The sequence below is a fragment of the Phycodurus eques genome, chromosome 16 (genome assembly GCF_024500275.1).
Source record: "Phycodurus eques isolate BA_2022a chromosome 16, UOR_Pequ_1.1, whole genome shotgun sequence".
NCBI lineage: Eukaryota > Metazoa > Chordata > Actinopteri > Syngnathiformes > Syngnathidae > Phycodurus > Phycodurus eques.
In genome coordinates this window covers 7,969,958-7,979,667 of record NC_084540.1, presented here as the reverse complement: position 1 = coordinate 7,979,667, position 9,710 = coordinate 7,969,958, and the positions used below count along the sequence as shown (strand labels likewise).

Here is a 9,710-nt window from a genome sequence, read left to right as displayed (position 1 = left end):
CCGGGCACCTGGAGGAGGCCGCAGAGACCCAATGCCACCCCCTCAGCCAACCCTTTTCCCCCACTGCCCCACGCGCCCCACCACCAATGTCCCACCCATGCCCAGGAGAGCAAAACGCCCCCACCAACCCGCAGGGCCCACAATGCAGCCAGTGACTTCAAGAAGTTTATGCAGTTCAAAGTTACACATAGTGTGATAATCTGGAACAGTGTCAATTATGCAAATGGTCCAAATACTTCACAAACACATGAGAGGCCAGTATTGGTCAACAACAGATATGCAAATAGTGCAGTGGTGAGACTACTACAGTAAGTGCACGAATAATGTATATTAGCAGCATGTTATAATGGCATTGTAAGTTCACTGTTTAAGAAGTGGCGGCACGGTGAACGACTGGTTAGAGCGTCTGCCTCACAGTTCGGGGGACCGGGGTTCAATCCCCGGCCCCACCTGTGTGGAGTTTGCATATTCTCCCCGTGCCTGCGTGGGTTTTCTCCCGGCACTCCGGTTTCCTCCCACATCCCAAAAACATGCATGGTAGGTTAATTGAATACTCTAAATTGCCCGTAGGTGTGAATGTGAGTGTGAATGGTTGTTTGTTTAAATGGTTTTAAACTGGCTGGCAACCAGTTCAGGGTGTACCCTGCCTCCTGCCCGATGATAGCTGGGATAGGCTCCAGCGCTCCCGCGACCCTTGTGAGGATAAGCGGCTCAGATAATGGATGGCTGGATGGATGTTTAAGAAGTTAATAGCATGAGGGAAGAAGCTGTTGGAATGTCTACTGGTTGGAGTTTGCATTGTTTGATAGCACCTACCTGAGGGAAGGAGCTGGAAGAGGTGGTGACCAGGATGTGGAGGCTCCAAGATGATTTTGCATGCTCTTGTCTTATTTCTGTAAGCCTTTAAGTCCTCAAGAGTAGATAGGGGAGTACCCACAATCTTTTCAGCAGTTTTGATTGTCCGTTGCAGTCAGAGTTTGTCCTTTTTTGTGGCAGCACCAAACCAGACTGTGATGGATGAACACAGTACTGATTCGATGACTGCTGTGTAGAACTGCCTCAACAGATCCTGTGGCAGGCCGTGCTTCCTCAGAAGCCACAGGAAGTACATCCTCTGCTGGGCCTTTTTGAGGATGGAGTTGATGTTAGTCTCCCACTTGAGGTCATGAGAGACTGTAATTCCCAGGAACTTAAAGGTCTTGACGGTTGACACAGGGCAGTTGGACAGCATGAGGGGCAGCACAGCACGAGGGGCAGCTGTGGCGAACGATGCCTCCTGAAGTCCACGATCGGCTCTTCAGTCTTGAGCGTGTTCAGCTCCAGGTTGTGTCGGCCGCACCACAGCTCCAGCCGCTCCACTTCCTGTCAAACTGCAGACTCGTCACCGCCCTTGATGAGGCCGATGAGTGTTTTGTCGTCTGCAAACTTCAGCAGTTTGACAGCCGGGTGCGTTGAGGTGCAGTCGTTTGTGTAGAGAGAGAAGAAGAGTTGAGAGTGGACACATCCCCAGTGCTGGTGGTCTGTGTAGATAAGGTGTTGTCCCCCAGCCTCACCTGCTGTGTCCTGCCCGTCAGGAAGCTGTAAATCCACTTGCAGATGGCAGGCAAGACGCTGAGCTGGAGAAGCTTGGAGAAGAAGAGTTCAGGGATGATGGTGTTGAAGGCAGAGCTGAAGTCCACAAACAGGATCCTCGCATAGGTCCCTGTGCCGTCGAGGTGTTCTAGGATGAAGTGCAGTCCCATGTTGATTGCATCATCCACAGACCTGTTTGCTCGGTAGGCAAACTGCAGGGGGTCCAGCAGGGGACCTGTGCCGAGGTTGAGATGGTCCAGCATGATGTGTTCAAAGGACTTCATGACCACAGATGTCAGGGTGACAGGTCTGTGGTCTTCAGACCCGAAATTGCAGGTTTCTTTGAGACTGGGATGATGGTGGAGCATTTGAAACAGGATGATACCTGCGGCCAGAGCGAGCTGGTCCGCGCAGATTTTGAGGCAGGATGTGGACACAAGGTCTGGGCCTGCCGCTTTGTTGATATTTTGTTTTTTGAAGATACGTCTCACATCCTGTTTGTGGATGGTCAACGTAGGAGGGGGAGTCAGAGGTGTGATGGTTATCGGTGGTGCGGTTGGGTGGGTGAGGGGTGTGAAAGTGTCATTTTCAAATCTGCAGTAGAAGGTGTACAAGTCGTCAGCTTGTCCTTTATTGTTCTCATCTTGGGGGAATGGTCGCTTTTAATTGGTTAGCGATTGTAATCCACGCCAGACTGATTGAGAGTTTTTCGTGGGAAACTGTTTCGTGGGAAAATCACCAATTAACTCTCGAGGTTCCATGCGTGTTCGTTTTCATGAAAGAACTACAATTATAACGACATGTTAAAAGCCAACTAATTTATTCCTGACAGAGGAGTCTACATTTTTCAGAGCTCTGGGTCCGCAGCTACCCCTATCTTCGCCTTAGCAGAGATCGTGTAGACTGAACAAAACTATCTGTTCCTGCCCCAGACTTATACAATGTTTAAAAGAGGAAGTGTGGAATCGTCTTCGTCTGATTGGTCCAGGGTCCATTGACATCATCGTTGCTATGCAGAATGATGGCCGTTTGCCGCTGGTGCCAGACGCTGTCTCAACATTTCTTGCTTCTCATGTTTACAACAATCCTTTGTATCTACTATTATCTCCGACAGATGTTCCCTGTGGCCTCCACATACACCCTACTGGGATCTTTCCAGCAGCACACCCCCACACCTTATCTTCCCTGCAACAAAGCACCACAGATCAGTTAAACAATAATACCATGTCACATTAATCCCCCTTTTGATCTCTGCTAATCAGAGATCAACACCCTCTAAATATCCAGCCTAGGTTGCTATAATACTCAATAGAGCCCAAACTAAATATAGCAAATATCAAAAAAACTTAAGGAGAGGATACAAAGGCGACGTCCAACGGAGCGAGCGCGCCCATGGTCTCCACGTTCTCTCTCAGGGGCAGCAGTTAATATTGGCCGTGGGGGTCCTTCCCCTCAAAGGCCTTGAGAAAAATCCGGAGGATAAGACTCCTGAGACAAGGAATGATACAACGTCCACACAAAGCAAGCACAACAATGACAACCAGGATGGAAGTTGCTAAAGTCAGCATGAGACCTTACCATTTACCAAACACCCTGTTCAGCAGGCTATGGAATGGGTTGTCATCCCCTCCAGACATTGATTTAAGTTTAACAGACATGGCTTGCAAACCTTTCATGGCTCTGTTTCCCACTCATTCTTCTTTATTAGTCCAGTACATCTTTCAGACCTGAGTTCGGATACGACTGCGTAATCTAGCACATAGTAGACCCATACTATAATAACACATTATACCATACTTAGTGTATCTTAATAGTTAATGCCAACTTCCATATATCTGCCACTGAAGAATTATAACTTCTGCAGGGGTGTTAATAGATGTTTTTTCTTTTTAATTATTTCCCCCAATCATATAGTACTCAGCGTCATTGTGAGGCTTATGTACTTACTACCATATCATGTGAAATTCCTCGACATTATTGCATTAGACATTCCTGTATTGGTCATACTCTGTAGTATGTAGCATACTCTCTAGACATGCACCATTTCTTCCTAAGCTTTCATGTATCCATCATAAACTTGAACACCACCCAGTCGTAAAGCTGGCCTGCCCAGCTGGGACGCCCGTGTCCTGTCATAAACATTTGCTCTGGGGCAAAGAAGGACTTCTCGGGTTCTTCTGTCTTCTATGGCTTCAAGAAGCATTAACTAATACTTATTAATACATTGTGCTCTACTATTAACTTTAATGTATTATAACTTTATGTCACACATGATCAACACCTTGACTAAGCCTCTCCAACCTCTGAGTAAACCAGTCCCAAATAACTGTAGCAACAATGTTATCTTAACCTTGAACCAACACTTTAACTAATTATTATGAAGTCAAGTGGGCTAGGTTCACACACATTCCCTTTGAGTTAATCGGCTTGATAGTGATACTGGTTATAAAGAACCAGTCAAATGTTCAGTCTAGTCTACGTGGCGGACTGCGAAGGATTTGGAGACTCTTTATCTAATCCATACAAATATATTTTTCCACAACCTCCTAATCGTATCGGATTTGCTCAAATACAAGCAGTGCCCAACCCTACTGACTTAAGATTTTTGAAATTGAAGAATATGAACTCTGATAAATTTGTCTCCATTGCTGAAAGTATTTATTTATTTGTTTTTGTTTTTTGACAATGTCTTTATGTCTCAAAAGTGTTCTCTCTCAATTGACTGTGTGTTGTCGTACTCGAGCGGCTCCAATTACCGGAGACAAATTCCTTGTGTGTTTTTTGGACATACTTGGCAAATAAAGATTATTCTGATTCTGAAAAAAGTCCCCTCCTTGAGCAGTCACCTTGTCGTGGTGGAGGGGTTTGTGTGTCCCAGTGATCCTAGGAGCTAAGTTGTCTGGGGCTTTATGCCCCTGGCAGGGTCACCCATGACAAACAGGTCCTAGGTGAGGGACCAGACAAAGCACGGCTCAAAGACTCCTAATGATGACGACAAACAATGGACTTCGTTTTCCCTTGCCCGGACGCGGGTCACCGGGGCCCCCCACTGTAGCCAGGCCTGGTGGTGGGGCTCGAAGGCGAGCACCTGGTGGCCGGGCCCCATGGGTCCTGGACGGGCACAGCCCGAAAGGGTAACGTGGGTCCCCCTTCCCATGGGCTCACCACCCGTGGGAGGAGCCATAGGGGTCGGGTGCAGTGTGAGCTGGGCGGTGGCCGCAGGCGGGGACCTTGGCGATCCGATCCCCGGCTACAGAAGCTGGCTCTAGGGACGTGGAATCTCACCTCTCTGGCAGGGAAGGAGCCCGAGCTGGTGTGTGAGGTCGAGAAGTTCCGACTAGATATAGTCGGACTCGCCTCCACACACAGCTTGGGCTCTGGTACCACTCCTCTCGAGAGGGGTTGGACTCTCTTCCACTCTGGAGTTGCCCACGGTGAGAGGCGCCGAGCAGGTGTGGGTATACTTATTGCCCCCCGGCTCGGCACCTGTACGTTGGGGTTCACCCCGGTGGACGAGAGGGTAACCTCCCACCGCCTTCGGGTGGGGGGACGGGTCCTGACTGTTGTTTGTGCCTATGCACCAAACAGCAGTTTAGAGTACCCACCCTTTTTGGAGTCCTTGGAGGGGGTGCTGGAGAGCGCTCCCGCTGGGGATTCCATTGTTCTGTTGGGGGATTTCAATGCTCACGTGGGCAATGACAGTGAGACCTGGAAGGGCGTGATTGGGAGGAACGGCCCCCCCGATCAGAACCCGAGAGGTGTTCTGTTATTGGACTTCTGTGCTCGTCATGGATTGTCCATAACGAACACCATGTTCAAGCATAAGGGTGTCCACACGTGCACTTGGCACCAGGACACCCTAGGTCGCAGTTCGATGATCGACTTTGTGGTCGTGTCATCGGACTTGGTGGTGGTGGGGGAAGATGCCGGTCCGACGTGGCAGGCCCAAACGTATTGTGAGGGTCTGCTGGGAACGTCTGGCAGAATCCCCTGTCAGAAGGAGTTTCAACTCCCACCTCCGACAGAACTTTGCTCATGTTCCGGGGGAGGCTGGGGACATCGAGTCCGAGTGGGCCATGTTCCACGCCTCCATTGCTGAGGCGGCCGACCGGAGCTGTGGCCGTAAGGTGGTCGGTGCCTGTCATGGCGGCAATCCCCGAACCCGTTGGTGGACACCAACGGTGAGGGATGCCGTCAAGCTGAAGAAGGAGTCCTATTGGGCCTTTTTGGCCTGTGGGACTCCTGAGGCAGCTGATGGGTACCGGCTGGCCAAGCGGAATGCAGCTCTGGTGGTCGCTGAAGCAAAAACTCGGGTATGGGAGGAGTTCGGTGAGGCCATGGAGAAAGACTCCCGGACGGCTTCGAGGAAATTCTGGTCCACCATCCGACGTCTCAGGAGAGGAAAGCAGTGCACCACTAACACTGTGTATAGTGGGGATGGGGCGCTGCTGACCTCGACTCGGGGCGTTGGGAGTCGGTGGGGAGAATACTTCGAAGACCTCCTCAATTCCACCGACACGCCTTCCCATGAGGAAGCAGAGTGTGGGTTCTCTGAGGCGGGCTCTCCTATCTCTGGGTTTGAGGTCACCGAGGTAGTTAAAAAGCTCCTCGGTGGCAGGGCCCCGGGGGTGGATGAGATTCGCCCGGAGTTCCTAAAGGCTCTGGATGTTGTGGGGCTGTCCTGGTTGACACGCCTCTGCAACATCGCGTGGACATCGGGGACAGTGCCTCTGGATTGGCAGACTGGGGTGGTGGTCCCCCTTTTTAAGAAGGGGGACCGGAGGGTGTGTTCCAACTACAGGGGGATCACACTGCTCAGCCTCCCTGGTAAGGTCTATTCAGGGGTGCTGGAGAGGAGGGTCCGTCTGGAAGTCAAATCTCAGATTCAGGAGGAGCAGTGTGGTTTTCGTCCTGGCCGTGGAACAGTGGACCAGCTCTACACCCTCGGCAGGGTCCTTGAGGGTGCATGGGAGTTCGCCCAACCAGTCTACATGTGTTTTGTGGACTTGGAGAAGGCGTTCGACCGTGTCCCTCGGGGAGTCCTGTGGGGGGTGCTTCAGGAGTATGGGGTACCGAACCCCCTGATATGGGCTGTTCGGTCCCTGTACGACCGGAGTCAGAGTTTGGTCCGCATATGCGGCAGTAAGTCGGACTCGTTCCCGGTGAGGGTTGGACTCCGCCAAGGCTGCCCTTTGTCGCCGATTCTGTTCATAACTTTTATGGACAGAATTTCTAGGCGCAGCCAGGGCATAGAGGGGGTCCGGTTTGGTGGCCTCAGTTTTGCATCTCTGCTTTTTGCAGATGATGTGGTTCTGTTGGCTTCATCAAGCCGTGAGCTCCAACTCTCACTGGAGCAGTTCGCAGCCGAGTGTGAAGCGGCTGGGATGAGAATCAGCACCTCCAAATCTGAGACCATGGTCCTCAGTCGGAAAAGGGTGGCATGCCCTCTCCAGGTCGGGGATGAGATCCTGCCCCAAGTGGAGGAGTTCAAGTATCTTGGGCCATGAGCTGTGGGTCGTGACCGAAAGAACGAGATCCCGGATACAAGTGGCCGAAATGAGTTTCCTCCGCAGGGTGTCCGGGCTCTCCCTTAGAGATAGGGGGAGAAGCTCGGTCATCCGGGAGGATCTCAGAGTAGAGCCGCTGCTCCTCCGCATTGAGAGGAGCCAGATGAGTTGGCTGGGGCATCTAATTCGGATGCCTCCCGGACGCCTCCCTGGTGAGGTGTTCCGGGCACGTCCCACCGGGAGGAGACCCCGGGGACGACCCAGGACACGCTGGAGAGACTGGCCTGGGAACGCCTCGGGATCCCTCCGGAAGAGCTGGATGAATTGGCTGGGGAGAGGGAAGTCTGGGCGTCCCTGCTAAAGCTACTGCCCCCGCGACCCGACCCGGATAAGCGGTAGAAAATGGATGGATGAAAAAAGTAACTACGCTTGCCCACAAATTATTGCGATCAACCTGAATTAGGAAACAGAATGCAAATAAACAAACCTCAAAATTTACTTGCCAGACAGATGGGAAAAATCCTCTTTGTCCTCCCTGCTCTAATGCTGAATCTGGGGAGACAACCAAACAGATTAATCCTCACACCATATTAGACATTCTCAAAGACAAGTACTCCACATAATTTCCCTTGTACATGATGCAAATTGGGCACTGTCTCATGGCGTATGTAACTGGTCATTATAAACACCCTAACTCCCTCTATTCTCATCGATCATATTTTCCCGTCTAACATAACTGGCAAGTCACTATGCTAAGTAGCAAATCCACCTAACACCTCTGGCACATCCTCCCTCTTCTGTGAATGGAAATGATTGCATTCACTATAGTGTTTTACTGTTCACTATACTGTATCAATTTAATATTGTAAGGATGTCTATAGTCGACTCGGTTCCCGTTGTAATTTTCTTTATCCGGTTTGCCACAAACAGGTACTTCTATGTATATCTACTTACTATAATTACAGACTCTTTATATTCCCAAGTTTTCATGTAGCATAGACTGGTTGACACCTAATGTAATCACGAAGGTGCTTTTATATTACAAATATGCTCTTCCCTCATTACGTCACTTTATTATCCCTAATTAATATCTTCCGGGCCGCTTACTTGTGTGCCACTCCGTAAAAACAAAACATGACTCCCTCTGACACACAAGTTAACTCCTTTCATTACTTTGCAACATACGTCAAAGCTCTTCTTCAAGGCATAAACAAGACTAGAGCCACTGTATGCGTTAATGTGCTTCTCACGATCCTCTATCATTTCAAGTGCTCTCTAAGCAATACATTTCAAATCCCCGATCCAACATGCATTAACAACTAATTTTTCAAGTTCTCCCTACTAACTGAGCTCGCCGCAAAGCCCTTTCCCCACTTTCTAACGTCATTGTCATCACACAAGTCGAATATTAAACTTCCTTGCTTTTTAATGTCAATGCCTTCGGTACTACACTAAAGTAATTCTGTAACCCTGAATATTGCCTTACGCATTCCCCCTTTCTGACTTCCCAAACTCCTTTACACCGCTTTTAGCCACGTCCAGGTCATCCATCAAAAACATTTAGCCAGCTAGCTGCGACTGCCGTCTCTCCGCGCACACTCATGCCATCCACACACATATAACTCGCAATTCACTCGTAACACACTAAAATACAGTCGTCCACTTATTATTTTCCACATCACGCACATACCATACACTCCATCTCAGACAAAAACTTGCACGACATTCATTCAAACTCCGCGTGCAGCCCGACACAGACCGGGAATGCCCCGACTTACAGCGACCCTCTCCGATGGGGTTGTAAAGGTGCCATAACACATCCACGGCTCCACAAATTCAACAGCCTTCTTTATTCATACACCGAAGCATTTTCTGACAACAAAAACATCCGGTAGTGTTTTCAGGCTGCTTCCCCGGGCATGCAGAGCCGCGGCTGGTCCGCTCTGTCAACCCGGAAGTAGAAAGCCACAATGCAACTCTGGCGTGATCACATCCGCCAGGCACACACTTTAAGTTATCTATTATATAATTTATCTTCCAGAATATCGAGTGCGTACCTATGTATACACAAAATACTTATGCCTTATTTATTTATGTAATACATATAATTGGTACCCTTTAAAGCGCTTTATATATATTTACATATATATTCATATAATTATATTTATCATAGTTCTAGGGTTTTCTTTATATTGTGTACACAATTAATAAGACATATCACAGAGAATATTTATACCATTCACACTTAGTTCAAGTTTTTTTTTACTCTACAATAGAGGCCTGCGCAGGCCGTGTCTGTAACACGTGGTACCACTTGTCCGATCTGATTACTCGTGGTAACCTATGTGTCGGGATATAATGGTTAACCAGCGCTTTGATGACGGACGGCGCGTCCTCTTTTGCACAAGGATAGGCTTCGGGCCATCCAGAAAAAGTTTCGACAATCATTAATAGGTACCTTTTTCCTTGGACTGGGACCACCATCTCGGTCTAGTCCATTACCACCACATCATTCAGGCATCGGCCCATCTCAGTGTGTTGCAGTTCCCTCTTCGTTGTAGGGCCAACACTGAAATTCTGACATATATCACAAGAAACACAAAACTCTTTTACCTTACGCAGAAGATCAGG

The 9,710-nt window shown here is 49.3% G+C and overlaps 1 long non-coding RNA gene across 1 annotated transcript; it reads right to left on the bottom strand.

Annotated features, from left to right (window-relative positions):
• Window positions 1-2,435: 2,435 nt before the first annotated feature.
• LOC133415255 (uncharacterized) lies at window positions 2,436-9,017 on the bottom strand. Its single transcript, XR_009770106.1, has 3 exons — window positions 8,858-9,017; window positions 7,567-7,631; window positions 2,436-2,757 (listed from the first exon to the last, which is right to left on the bottom strand). It is a non-coding gene; the product is annotated as an uncharacterized LOC133415255 (long non-coding RNA).
• Window positions 9,018-9,710: the final 693 nt, after the last annotated feature.